Source organism: Lycorma delicatula, chromosome 3 (assembly GCF_047948215.1).
Source record: "Lycorma delicatula isolate Av1 chromosome 3, ASM4794821v1, whole genome shotgun sequence".
NCBI lineage: Eukaryota > Metazoa > Arthropoda > Insecta > Hemiptera > Fulgoridae > Lycorma > Lycorma delicatula.
In genome coordinates, this window is record NC_134457.1 from 20235859 (window position 1) to 20251793 (window position 15935).

The window sequence follows — 15935 nt, forward strand, 5'->3', positions numbered from 1 at the left end:
CTTCCGCTTGAAAGTGCTAGTAGCAATGATTGTGATTTCCAACACAAAGCGTTATTTGTTTTGCAGAATGCAAAGTGTGAATCTGTTATTAGCGTTCAACGTACGTTCCGTTGTGATCTCCCGAGTAGATGGTATAAAAAAATTGAAACCACTGGCTGTATTTATAAAGGGAAGAGTACAGGACGACCGAGTGTGTCCGAAGACAATGTTGAACGAGTAAGAGGGTCTTTTGTGCGTAGTCCTAGGAAACCCGTTAGAAAGGCTAGCCGCGAATTAGGAGTTCCAGTTACGTATGTGTAGAGGGTTTTAAGGAAACGCTTACAACTGCGTCCATGTCGTTTTCAGCTGGTTAAAAATTATAAAGCTTACAGATTATGGTTTGCGTGCTAGCTTCGCAAATAAAATGATTTACCGTGACGATGACGACTTTCTTTATCGTGTCATATTCAGTGACGAATGAATATTTCTTGATAATTGAAAAGTAAACACTTATAATGTGCTTATCTGGGGATGAGAAAATCCTCACGAATTGTTATACTGTGAACGGTACTCCGCAAAACTGAAAGTTTTTTGTAATGTATCCTGACCGCTAGATTATGAGTCGTTGGGATACGAACAAGTGTGTCTGGAATGAACTATCTTGATATAATACAACTATGGATCTTTTCTCAACTGCAATACAAACCGCAGAATTGTATTTGGCAGCAAGAAGGTGTGCCTTCTCAGTGGAATAATGCTGTATCGGTTGAATGGTATTCTCTCCGATTGCTAGATCGGTCGCCGGGGACCAGATGACAGGGCTTGTTTGCCGTGGCTTCTATGTTCGTCCGATCTGATCCCGTGCGAATTTTTTATTTGGAATTTTTTCTTTATAAAGGATCATGTGTATGTACCACCGTTAACGGCTGACCTACCAGACTTGAGACACAGGATTGAAGCAGATGTTTCATCAGTTATTCCAGACTTGCTGATTAAAGTATGGGATGAACTCTGATATCGGCTGGATGTGTGCCGTGTGACGATTGGTGCTCACATTGCACACTTATAAGAAAAACTGTTTGAGTTGCTCTTTCATTTCATGTATAATTTATCAGTGTAAGTAAAACTTAATTAATATACATTAAGTTTAAAACTCCGATATTCATTTTAAAACATACGGTATTTTAAAATACTGATCGTAGTTTCTGTTAAAATACACGGACATGTACATTATTATACTTACCTATAAAACTACAAATATTTCGTAAATACGGTCATAACGTCTTTATCTCCTGTGTCACCATGGTAGTAAGGAGATAGAAGAGAGATATTTTGAGAATTAAAAAAATCCGATGTGTACACCACATAACTTCCTTGTACGCCTATTAAATCACATATACACATGTTTTGCTGCACTTCATTTAAATTTATTTCATTTGAAAGTGAGATACGATCCTCCAATTCTTTAATAGAGTGCACTTTTACACAATTTCTCAAACTGGAGAACGTGTACACAAATTAAAATCAGAATTACATCAAACCAAAGAGCGATTAAATGTTTGGCAACAAAAAACAAACAAACAAAATGATGACCAACTCAAACTTAGGGAGCATATTGTCTGACAGTATCAGAGGATTAATGAACAAAAAGATAAAATATTTTGCAATTTATTAAAGATCGGAGATGTATGCCTCAGTGTACATGTTGCTCTTGTGAGGGTCTATTTTTCAGTCACTCTGTAGTTAACTTGAATTTAGATGAAATTAAACAGAAATTCCAGAATAATTAAGTAAAATTAAACAGAAATTAAACTAGAAAATCCAAAAATAGTACGATTCTAAATTATAATTTTTAGTTAATATTAAATATCAGATGTTTCACCAAATCTATTATATATACACACATATGTAATAATGTTCTTTAAATTACATATACACATTTTTAAAAGAACATAACATTTTATTTCACTATTAACTTCTGATCTTTTTCATATTTTTTTTATTTTTATTATTGAATTATTAGTTAATGTAAAAGTTTTTTACTATCACGACTTAATAATTATTAATAAATCTGTATATTTAAATTATAAAGAAAAATAAAAAAATAAAAAACGAGATGAAGTTTGATTCGAACCGATGTGCCTTCTCTTGTAAGATCAAAATATTTCATTAATTAAAATTTTATTTGGCTATAACTCTGGAACCAATGAAAATAAATACCACTTGTGATATATCGTTGAAACGCTATCAATAAGGGCTTATTGCTGTACTATTGCAGTTAAGAAAAAGACTAAAATCCAAATTTTTTTGGACACTTTTGGTTCAGTCGATTGCATTCAAAAGGGGAAGTGCATAACTAGATGTTACAACAGTCCTAAATCTAAAATGTCAACATCCTACGGTTAATCGTTTTTGAGTTATGCGAGATACACTTACGTACGTATAGACGTCACGCCGAAAGTAGTCAAAATTGATTCAGGGATGGTCAAAATGGATATTTCCGTTGAAATCTGAAAACTAAAAATTTTCACGATCATAATATTTCCTTTATTTCGTACAAGGAAGTAAAAAAGAATAAATTAACTTTAATATCAGCGGCCAATGAGATATAACGTGGTTGAACAACGGCTGTTTATTAATCTTAACATATACTATAATTTGCAAAAATATTACTAATAGTTGATGTTAAATGACCTCCTAGTATACAGTATTATGCAACTAAAGTAACTTTTTTTAATTTAATGTCAGTAACTTATTTCTGATAAAACGTAATTAAATGCAAGAAAATTTATGTTTAATTCAGTAAAACGTGTATTTCATTCGATTGTACTACCCTTTTAAATGTTAAACCGACTATTAAAGTTTAGTATAAGTACTATTTATTACCACTACCATGCTGACTTGTCCTTCAACTTCAAATTTATTAATAGAAATTTAACAGTTTTTTCCTTTAAATATTATTTTATATTTAGTAATTTAAAAAGAGATATTAAAGTAAATCTGACACATTGATAATTTATAATATAAATTAATATTTCAGCTTACTGTAAAAAAAAAATTAAAAACGTCTAAAGGTAGGGCTCTGTTCTATACAAGAAAATATTGCCTCATATTTACGCATACTGCAATTAATTATCAAATTATAAATAACGCTTATTATTATTTTTATTTACGCAATAAAACTGGTTACAATTTTGTAATTTGTGTTCATAGAAATTTTATTAGAAAGGGAATTCATCCTATTCCATTTAAATAAATGATATACATCATCTGGAAATGTTACATACACAGTGATAATTTTTGTCTAACAATCACTATTCTTTCAAAAAATCCTAAATTAAATCAAATAGATTTTTCTTCAGAATTTTTTGATACTACTTTAGCATATATCATTATTATACAGAGTGATTCAAAACTATACAGCAATCTCTTGGGAGCTGATTCTACAGCTAAAAATAGGGAAAAAATTTCACATAAACATAGGCCCAAAAACGCTTTGTTAAAGAGTTACGGGTAGCGAAAGATTTCACCAGGATTTTGGTTGGAAATTAAGACTTACTGAAATTCTGAGAAGGTAAATTAGGGGCGAATTTAGTTGTTTCTTATGGTTTTTGACCTGAAATATTTTTAAAAAATGGGGCCCGGAACTGTATCTCTCTATTAGTTTTAAAGATATCTGTGACGTAAAATACAAAAAATGAGGATAAAACAAAACAGGTTTTTGGGTTTTGGGTTTTGAAAATTAGAAATGTAGAAAATTTAATTCTGAAAATATTCATGTTAATTACGTAAGAAAAAATTTGAATACAGGATTTTTTTGTCTTCAGTCATTTGACTGGTTTGATGCAGCTGTCAAAGATTCCCTATCTAGTGCCAGTCGTTTCATTTCGGTATATCCCCTACATCCTACATCCTTAAATTTTTTTTACATATTCAAACGTGCCTGCCTGCACAATTTTTCCCTTCTACCTGTCCCTCTAATATTAAAGCGACTATTCCAGGATGTCTTAATATATGGCCTATAAGTCTGTCTCTTTTTTAACTATATTTTTCCAAATGCTTCTTTCTTCATCGATTTGCCACATCCTTTCATTTGTCACTTTATCCACCTATCTGATTTTTAACATTCTCCTATAGCACCACATTTTTAAAGGTTCTAATCTTTTCTTCTCAGGTACTCCGATCGTCCAAGTTTCACTTCCATATATAGCTGCGCTCCAAACATATACTTTCAAAAATGTTTTCCTGACGTTTAAATTAATTTTTGATCTAAACATCAAATTATATATCTGAATGAAGGCTCGTTTCGCCTGTTCTATTTTTATATCACTCATTTTATATCACTCCTGCTTCGTCCATCTTTAGTAATTCTACTTCCCAAATAACAAAATTCTTCTACCTCCATAATCTTTTCTCTTCCTATTTTTACATTCAGTGGTCCATCTTCGTTATTTCTGCTACATTTCATTACTTTCGTTTTGTTCTCGTTTATTTTCATGCGGTAGTTCTTGCGTAGGACTTCATCCATGCCGTTCATTGTTTCTTCTAAATCCTTTTTACTCTCAGCTAGAATTACTATATCATCAACAAATCGTAGCATCTTTATCTTTTCACCTTGTACTGTTACTCCGGATCTAAATTGTTCTTTAACATCATTATCTTCTAGTTCTATGTAAAGATTAAAAAGTAACGGGGATAGGGAACATCCTTGTCGGACTCCCTTTCTTATTACGGCTTCTTTCTTATGTTCTTCAATTATTACTGTTGCTGTTTGGTTCCTGTACGTGTTAGCAATTGTTCTTCTATCTCTGTATTTGAACCCCAACTTTTTTAAAATGCTTAACATTTTATTCCAGTCTACGTTATCGAATGCCTTTTCTAGGTCTAAAAACGCCAAGTATGTTGGTTTGTTTTTCTTTAATCTTCCTTCTACTATTAATCTGAGCGCTAAAATTGCTTCCCCTGTCTCTATAATTTTTCCTGAAACTAAATTGGTCTTCTCCTAACAATTCTTCCACTCTCCTCTCAGTTCTTCTCTACAGAGTGTAGGATATTGAAATTTAACTTTATTATAAAACAAAACAGACTAGATTGTTAAAAAAAAATTTGCAGCATGAAATAACTAATTTTGGTTGGAAACAGTTTTTAACAAAAAATGTAATTTAACTTTGAAAACAACGGAAAAATGACATTAAAATTAGTGAAGTCGTTATTAATTACCTTCCAAGCTGCTTGCAGTGGCCCCCATATTTTCATATCTGATTTCGTTCAAGGAATCCATTCTTTTCTAGCGCGTCTCTTAACTTTAGGAATATTCTTAATAGTATATGTTACAATTTTACTCAAGCCCCAATCTCTTTCGCTGTATTTTTATATGTTCCCTAAATGTTTCAATATTTTTTCCACTGATGGTTATAGATCAAAAGAACAATAATAACATTTATGGTGTCGATGTTATCTCTCTTATCAATCAGTAATAGGATATCCGGTCTTTTATAGTCAATCGTTCTTTCCCTTATAACTAACTGGTCGGTTGCAGTAAAACGATTTGAATACCAATATACACTTACAGTAAGGGGGTGTAGACTCATCAAGAATATATATTTTTTTTTTTAAATTCCCAATTGTTGTTAAATAAGTATTGAAAGTTGGTTATATCTTCCAGAATATACATTGCCCGAAAAAAGCGATCATAATATCTTCAATTGCTTTAGTTATAACATTCCCTGCTTTTATCAACTAGGATTATTATTATATTTTATTAGTATTATTTCAATTTTTTTTTTGTCTTCAGTCATTTGACTGGTTTGATGCAGCTCTCCAAGATTCCCTATCTAGTGCTAGTCGTTTCATTTCAGTATATCCTCTACATCCTACATCCCGAACAATTTGTTTTACATATTCCAAACGTGGCCTGCCTACACAAATTTTCCCTTCTACCTGTCCTTCCAATATTAAAGCTACTATTCCAGGATGCCTTAGTATGCGGCCTATAAGTCTGTCTCTTCTTTTAACTATATTTTTCCAGATGCTTCTTTCTTCATCTATTTGCCGCAATACCTCTTCATTTGTCACTTTATCCACCCATCCGATTTTTAACATTCTCCTATAGCACCGCATTTCAAAAGCTTCTAATCTTTTCTTCTCAGATACTCCGATCGTCCAAGTTTCACTTCCATATAAAGCGACACTCCAAACATACACTTTCAAAAATCTTTTCCTGACATTTAAATTAATTTTTGATGTAAAGAAATTATATTTCTTACTGAAGGCTCGTTTAGCTTGTGCTATTCGGCATTTTATATCGCTCCTGCTTCGTCCATCTTTCGTAATTCTACTTCCCAAATAACAAATTATTTCTATACTGGATAGTAATTACAAAGCCTTCACTCTTTAAGATAAAATAAATTTATAAAATCTAAAATATTATTCAAATAAAGCTTTGCTTCAAGAAGAAACGTATTTTTATCGATATTTCTTTTACTGGGTTTTTTAATTGACTCTTTTGCAATTCGCATAGCAAAAATCTTACGAAAATTAGGTTATGTTGAACTAATCATAAAACTAACTTCTGAAAAGATTGATGAAAAACATTAATTTGTCAAACATCATATGATGTTTGTTTTTATTCTGCTACGCATATACAGTAGGTCAGAATAAATTAACAGTACTTTATTTTTTGTCTTATCTAAGTTTCTTATCGAAGTTATTTTATACAGTATAGGCTGCGTAATTTTCATAACGTCATGATGAAATCGCATAGTTTTATATAAAGGGATATTTTAAGTCTATACCATTAAATCTCTGTAAATTTGCGGATCATATGAGTCCCGTATGTATAACGTTTTTTCTGTTTAACCTGTGGAACCACCGTAAAGTATTACTTCAGAGGATGACATGTATGATTGTAAATGAATGTCTCGTACAGTCTCAGGTCGACCGTTCCTGAGATGTGTGGTTAATTGAAATCCAACCACCAAAGAACACCGGTTTACACGATCTAGTATTCAAATCCGTATAAAAGTAATTGCCTTTACTAAGATTTGAATCTTAGAACTCTCGTCTACGAAATCAGCTGATTTGCTATGACGAGTTTAATCGCTAGACCAATCTGATGGGATTTTCCGTATGCATATCTAATTTAATTCAAGTGCTATTAAGATATATATGTGTCGATATCGTTAGGGTTCATTAACATATTGTCTGCAACAAAACGAAAACTAGTTATTTATCGATGAAAGAAAGAGTAGAAATCTTAGAAAAATATTAAAAATAAGTCTCTCGGGTAAAGCATTGGCTGATAAATAAAGCATACAACATCATTTATTTCAGAGATTAAGAATAACGGAGATACCATTATATTTCGAAACTCGAAAAAGAAGAACGAAGTTTTTCCAGGAAGACAGTGAAAAACGTTTTAAACGAAGATATGTACGCGTAGATAGGAGTCTTTTCTTGTGTCTTGTTCAAAAGTTATCCCTTGGTGAGCCAATTTCAGTACCAATTCTTGTAAATAAAGGTATTATTTTTAATGATAAACAAAGCAATGGACATTTTAAAGAATTATGAAATTCGACAACTTTAAATATAAAAGAAAAATTATCGTCAAATTATTGAAATATGTTCTTCTTTCGTTAAAAGAAATTTTTTTATTATTGACTGTTACTAGCGTTTTATTCTATTAAATGTATTGTGTAATTTTTTCAATTTTTTAAAAATTATTTTATAATTGGCAGTAACAACTCAATTTCTCATCAATTCGTTTTTTTTTAAATAGGTGTTAAAATGACATTTTATAAAACAGTAGATCGTAAATTTTAGTTTCTTTCAGATAGTTTTTGTAAATTTTGATTATTTTACTACTAGATTTCTCCTCACTGGATTTTTTTGTAACGTCTTACTTTATTTGGTTTTTAATACATTGTACTTACGCTACAAGGGTCCTTTTAATTCTATTGAAATACAATATCATTCTTTATACAGAGCGTTCGGAAAGTCACTGTGCAGTATGCTTTAGAATTATGTGGTACATTCTATTCTTTCGGCGTTATGTAGGTTGCCCGTAGGTTCTTTGGGCGTTGCTCAATAATAAACCAGATGTCAATTATTGAGTTGTGATTGAATGTGCTTTGTTTCGTAATCGGAATCAATAGTTGCGAGAAACGTAATGGTTCTTTCAGTAGAGGAACGCATTTTTCTCGTTGAACACGTCATTCGCGAAGGTGACAAGTACACTAATTTAGTGAAGCACAAATTTTCTGAATAAATTTTCTGTGATAATTTTCTGAAAATGCTCCTGTTCTCACCGCAATGCAGTTCGAACTGTTATCGAAAACGTTCGGACAACAGGCTCTATTTGAAGACGCTGATCGAATTGGAAGACCACCTAAACTAAACGAACAGAAACTACTTGATATTTCGGATACTACGACCGAAGGTCCATTAAATTCAATGCGTAAGTGAACACAGCAGCAAAATATCGGACTTGCTATCGCACATAAATCTATAAGAAAAGAACTGAAACTTTTCCCCCTACAAAGTAATGTGGGTTCAAGAACTGAAACCTACTGATCATGCCAAAAAATTAAATTATTATCAACGGATTAAACGTTTTATTTGACCAAATATCCGTAGGTATCTTCAACATAACGTTTTTTTTTTCAGATGAAGCGTGGTTTCAGCTGGTATGGTATATTAATTCACTGTGATCGACAACTAACCCCCATGAATTACACAATCTTAAATGAAACGAAAACTGAAGTCTGGGCCAGTGTGAGTAGAACGTGTATCGTGGGTCTAATCTTTTTTTGAAAATACAGTTAATAGTGATCGTTATTATGCTGTTTTAACAAACTTCGTTAACAGAAGTGGAAATCAGTCACAATTAGTTCTAACAAAATGGCGCCACAGCGCACATAGGTAACAGGAGCACATAGATGACTGTTTTACGATACGTCTCTATTGAACGAATCATTTCGAGGGGTTTGTGGCCTGCGATCGCTTGATCTGACTTTTCCAGACTATAGGGGGTAGCGTAACAAACAGTATATCGCAACAGACCACGCACAATTGACGAACTAAAAACCGCAATAACGGCATACATACGAGACATTCCAGTACATCAGTTGGTAAAACTGTTTGAAAATAAAACAGATACGTTTGCAGTGTCGTATTGATCTTAATGGCGCTCTTTTTCGACTCATTTTATAAATTATTCCAGTTGTCGTAATATCCATTTCTATAAAACATTAAATTATAAATATAAAGTAATGATTAAGAAAGTTTAATCATAACACTTCCATAATTCCAGTGCACAGCAACTTTCTGAACTTACTGTATTTTCATTTTTTTTTGTTTTTATTTCCTTGTACGAATTAAAGGAAGTATTGCGAAAAATTTCGGTTTTCAGATTTCAACGGAAATATCCATTTTGATCATCCCTGAATCCATTTTGACTAGTTTCGGTGTGCTATCTATACGTACGTAGGTATCTCGAATAACTCAAAAACGATTAGCCGTAGTATATTGAAATTTTGGATTTAGGACTTTTGTAACATCTAGTTGTGCACCTCTCCTTTTGATTGCAGTCGACTGAACCAAAAGTGTCCATAAAAGCCCAAAATAAAAAAAAAATTGGATTTAGAACTTTTTCTTAACTGCAGTAATAAGCTATCATTGAGAGCTTTTCAACGATTTATCATGTTTTACTTATTTTCATTGGTTTTAGAGTTATAGCTAAGTGGAATTTTAATTAATGAATTATTTAGTTCTTACAAGGGGAAAGCACATCGGTTCGAATCAGTCTTCATCTCCTTTTTCTTTTTTAATTTAAAAATATTGATTTATTATTAATATTAATAATTATAATATATAATTATGAATTTAGATTTATAGGAGTCTTATATAAGACTTATAGGAGCAGTCGAAAAAAAATATGCTAATCTAAAAAAAGAGGGCATTAAGCTTTCACAGTTATATCATATTATTATATAGTATTTATATATGTATATCGTATATTTGTACGATGAATAATAATAAAATAAAAAAAAAATGAAAAAAAAAAAAAAAATATATATATATATATATATATATATATATATATATATATATATATATTAAAAGTTACTAATGAAATAAAATTTTATGTACTTTCCATTTTAAAAAATGTGTATATGTAATCTAACAGACGTAAAAGAAAGTCACGTGGTGTCCACATCTGATTTTTTTTTTTAATGTGTTGTCTGTTAAATATTATCCAGTACATGTGACGAACCTTTTCGTAACTTATCTGGATTGGGAGTCTTGCAAAGGTCAACCCGGATAATCGGCGTTCCACTATATTATTATAATAATTATTATTTTTATGAAAAAAATTACTAATTAATTTAAATTTACAGTACATATACTGTTGAATTAATTTCGAAGTTATTTATTGCTTTTAATATTATCAACTCTATGATAAAAAATTATTGATAACATTTTAAGTACTTTCATTAGACATTAACAAATTTTAATTTCTTTTTTTTTTGAGAGATATTATTTTTATTTAAAATAAATATTTTAGGAACGTATTATTTTCAATTTCTTTCATCAAAATAGTTTTAAAAAATATCCATAAGAAATTTATAAATGTGTTCACTGAGGCGTCTAAAGTATCGACTTATAGGAAGGAGCGGTCGGGAAGAAATATGCTAGTCTAAAAAAAAAGAAGACAAGCGGTTTATACAGAATTTCAGAAGGCGACCGCATATACTAGTTGTTACACACCCGAAGCAACGTGCATAGACTACTAGCGTGCCACCTAGAACCGGTACTGGTTTTATATACCATAAGTAATGTAAATTTACTGACGCAGACCCTAATAATTCTTTAGAGGAGAAATGCCTCTACCGTTCTCCTCATTTGTAACAGTACTAATTTAGATAAGGTTTCGAGATTAATATCAACAGTCATTTAAAGCATAAAGGAGTGAGGTTTTACCTTAACACAAACTGTACAAGTTCTTATCTATTTGTCTGTTTCTAGATATTTGAAATCTGATTCTTTTAAAGGAGAAAAATTCTGCATCCAGATTCTTGTTATGAAGCTCCTTGGAAGCTTGTTTATTTCAGATCAAAATATATTAATTACTTTTGCTTATAACATAAAATCTACTTGGAAATTTCAAAATACAAACTTCTCAAAAAGAGAAGTTTTGCGTTTGATAAATTTTTAATACGTTAATTTTTATCATTTGAGAACGCCCGGACTCCTAGATAAATTTTGTATAGATGTAGTAAATATTTTTAATCTGTATACAGAGTATATCTAAAATGATGGGCCGCATCTTCAAAATGAATACAAAATGTCCTATGAAAAAATGTCGATTTCCCCGTCTACCACCCTGACTATACAAAGTTCCCCCGTCTACAATGTTTATAAAAACTTTAAATCTCAACATCGGATCTCGGGATCAGAATAATATTTGATACACACATTTATACCGAAGTCTAATAAATAAAAAAATTACAGTGTAAGCATTTCCAGAAATTTCAAAACGGCGGCCATTCAGTTTTTCAATCCTTAATAACACAATAATCATATTTATGTTTAATTTTCAAAATTTATATTTGTCGACCAACCGATTCCGAAGTAATGATCTGAGTGCATAGTCTAACAGAAGGGTTTGAAACGTGGCGACGTCTAGGGCAAGGGAGGTAGCCGTTGTGCCTAGGGTGTTCTGGCCTGCCCTTGGGCGGGTCGGGACTCCCCGATGATAGCATAGCTCAAGGTATGCAACCCCGGAGGGGAGGGAATGATGGGCGTGCGGAAGGCATGCCTGGATTGTAGTTTAGGGCCGGGAACGGTAGCCCAATAGTAGAGGATTACATCGGCTACCAAGAAGTGGCAGTCGGTGGGTTTGGAGGGAGCACAGAGACGAGGCGACTGTCTTAGTTTAACGGCAAGGGATCAGTTGTCTCGGGGTGCTAGAAAAAAAGAGATATAAAAAAAGATAAAGATAGGAAGGAGTTTATGTGTGAAACCTTCGGTGCAGTGGCAGCTCGCGTATAGGCACTGTGGGAACTGCAGCACTCCCTATTGCTATCATCGATAAAATTTAATATAATGAGTCTTTTTTTCTTCTGTTCTTTCTTTATACTTGTACAATATATCCTTAAGCTTAATTTCAGCAGCCATCCCCCACTTTATAAGAAAGATACAAATTTTTGTATGGAACTGTGCGCTTCACAGTTCCAGCGGCGTGGTATTTGGCTGTTGTGCGTATGCGCACATAGGATGCTGCACGGGAGGGTGCGAGGGAGAAAGAGCACTATCGCTTCCGCAGTGCCGACCCTGGCGTGCTGGTGGAAAGTAGTTTTTTTTTTACTCCTCGTGTGTATGGAACGTTCCTTGTTCGTTCCCTTTTCTAGTTTAGTCGGTGGAAGGAATATTAAAGTGGTTTATTTGTTTTTTCAGTAGCGATCAGTAGATGGCGGAAAGCAAGGGCGCTATGATTGCCATATCAGTTCACAAAGACACGCTGGAAGGGCGAAAGAGAAGGTAATTAGTAAAAACTAATTATGTATTTGTTTCTGTGTACATAGAAATCTAAATTAAGTATCATTGGACTGTGCTGTTTTTAAACGGACATTTTATTAAGTTGTTATCTAATAATTCTAAAAAATATTATCTGTATTAACATTTTATTATTATTTAGTTAAACCGAATACGGTTTTTAAGCACATCGTACTTAAAAAACCGTGTATCATATTGTTGATTGTAATAAACATCTATTTTGACTGTGATCCATTTTTTTCAGTTCTTCTTGTTACAGAAAAATTTAACGACGGCCTTGAAAGGCCCAGAAAACATTTTCTGGAGGAGCACCCCACTAATTTTTGACGCGAGCCGCCACTGCTTCGGTATTAAAGGATGGCGCGGAGATCGCGTTTTCGCCAATCTATTAATTTGATAGTTGACTGCTATAAGTTATGGTAGGCGGTCGTGGTTGGAAGAGGTCAGACGAAGGCGATAGCAGGTTGTGTAAATACACTGAAGGAAATGTCTGGCGAGGCATTTGTATCCGTGGCATCCTGACAGGGCCAAACCGATGACTGTGTTTTTTATCAAGTTTATATGGTCTGAAAGACGACCTCCGGTAAAGCCTATCAGATCTAGGAACGGAGGAACTGGTGTGGTGTCCGGGATCGTGACAAGTCGGGTGTCTTCTCCTACAGGGGTTAGGATTCCCAACGGAAAAATCTTGTTGATGACTGGTCTGTAGAAAGTTTGCGGATTCTCCTCGCTCCAGATATGCTGGTTGTGAAGGTTTTGTAGTACTATTTTTACTGATACAATCTTATTCTATGAATAGAATGAAAGCAGAAAAGAAGAGTTTTTTAATAATCTTTTTTTGAAATCGGTTACAGAAAGCCAGGGTATTCGTCTACAATCAGCCTTGTACATAATAATTAGTAAAATAATTAATACTAAATCAATTAATATCGTAATAAATCAAGTAATTGAGTTAATATAGGAGAAGATGAAATCTGACAGAAAATTGAATCATACATTTTCTGTCTTAAGTTGGTTATTTGTCAACCGATTTTCAAAAATAAGGTGTCATTTTGTTCACAATAAAATGTTTAACATTTTTTTTTTTTTTAATTTAATATGATAAAACTAGGGATTACCCAGATATAAAGGATTGAAAAATTAATATGGTCGCCAATTTAAAATTTGTGAACGTATTTACACTGTAATTTTTCATTTATTAGACAACGTCGGTGTAAACATGTGTAGTGAATATTATTCTGATTCCCCCATCCGATCTTGATATAAAAAATTTTCATTAATAAACACAGAATGACGGATAGAAGAAGAAATCGACATTTTTTCATAGGACACTGTTCAACATTCAATGTTTTATTAACGTTGTTTCTGATAGAGTATTATGATCAACAGTTCTTATCAGTTACGATTATGTTTTTTTTTAAATTGTTTCATTTCTTCCTGTTATATCTTCTTGTAAGTTATGTGTAATTCAAATAGAAACACGCGGTATATTACATCCTTATCTCGTTTCTTTATTTATAGTAGGTTGTCTTATGTGGTTTTTTTTATACTACTTTGGTTGCAACGTTGAGGTTGTAAATAATTCTTCTTACTCTTGTAAGACCCCTCTATTCTATAAAAGTTTCATACATTTTATTCCGGTTGAAACGTTATCAAGCCCTTTTTTTAAGATCTATGGATGCCATAAAGTTGACTATGCCCTTTCTTCCTGCCGGGATAAATTATTTTCATGTTCTACGTGGGTAAATACTTTAAATATTTCTTCACTCGTAATTATTTAATCTTAACAACAGCCTAATTGCTCCATTACAGTTGCTTTTTCAGTACGGTAGATAACTTGATGAATTATTGAAGGGTGTGAAAAATTGTTTAGACTGACTGGGATTCTAACCCAGAACCTACGGTAGGAATGGCGAATACGGTACCACTGCTCCACGGAGCTAAAATAATACATTTTTATTAAATTGGAAACGAGATTACGTTCCAAAAGTTGATTAAAAAAAATAACTTCAAATCTAATTGTAGATGACCATTTCTACTGTTTATCAAGCATCATTCTCGTAGATAAGACGGAAAATGTATATAAAATGTAAGTAAAAAAAAAAATAATAATAATGATAAGCATTATTGACAGATAAACAGTTCTTAATGAAATACTATAAAATAAGTATTTTAATCGGAATTTTATTTTAAGAATTAGGAAATAAAAGTAAAAAAACCACATACACACACACACACACACACACACACACACACACACACACACACACACACACACACACACACACACACACACAAACTCTTGTTTTTCTAATAGAAATAAAAAAAATGAATTTAAAAAATATTTAAACCTTTAATTCAGACTGCCTATCGTCGTGACATTGTCCACCACGTCTCTTTTATAGGTTGGGTAGATAAAACTTATTTCAAGAACGATAAAGACATTGATTTAACCTTAGACCAATCAAAGAAATAGCCCCATCCATTATCAGAATTTTTAGAAAGAAAATCACAGTCATACGATTGAAAACTTTTACAAAAAGAAAATTGGCATCTATCCTGAAAACGTTAAAAGTAAAACTACACTCGTCGAAAGAAGGGGTATTTATAAATTAATCTGTAAAGACAATAATTAAAACTTTAAGTATGTACGGCGAATAAAAATAAAAGAAAAGTTTAAAATAAGAATTAATGTGCATTTCGTTCGTTATATATATATATATATATATCGGCTGTAGCCCAAAACTGCTTGAACATTTATTTACGAAAATAGCTTATTAGAAACGAAGATTTGAAAAGTGTACTTTACAAGCAGGACTTGGTGTGAAAAATGACTTTTCCAATAACCACTAGCCTGTTAATTGTTTAAAACTGTGAAAGTACAGTCATTAAACTTTTAACCCCACCCTTAAAATTTTATGAGCGGTAATATATGTTTGATTGATTTAAAATTAAACTAATGTCTTTATCTAACTTGAAATAAATTGTATCTACCCAACCTATAAAAAAAGCATACTCAACATCGTGATAGCCCGTCTGAATAGAAGGTTTAAATGGATCAGGTATTTTTAGATTTAATTTACATACACTTTTTCTGGGATCACATAGTTCGAGAGAATTTATATATATATTTACTAGCGGACCCGACAGACGTTGTCCTGACGCGGCATTATTCTGTAATAAATGCACACACATAAATATAAATAAATTAATTTAAAATTAGCAGGAATGTGTTCTAAATTTCATTAAAATGACTATTAGTATGATATTATCAGTTTGTGATTGTTGTATTATTGTAATTGGTTTATTGATTAATTATGTGTAGTAGGTTAATATTTATTTTCACTAAATATTGAGATGTCCGATGAAAATTGAATTAAAAAATCGAAACGTCGTAAAAT

General features: G+C 32.1%; 1 long non-coding RNA gene across 4 annotated transcripts in view; it reads left to right on the plus strand.

Annotated features, from left to right (window-relative positions):
* Nucleotides 1-15935, plus strand: part of LOC142320858 (uncharacterized) — a 308648-nt gene that overhangs the window by 71462 nt on the left and 221251 nt on the right. For 3 of the 4 annotated variants that reach the window (XR_012755495.1, XR_012755493.1, XR_012755496.1), the window contains exon 6: nucleotides 12436-12519. The exons of the other annotated variant lie outside the window; for it this stretch is intronic. This is a non-coding gene — a long non-coding RNA (uncharacterized LOC142320858). The remainder of the gene's footprint in view (nucleotides 1-12435; nucleotides 12520-15935) is intronic. 4 annotated transcript variants of the gene reach the window in all.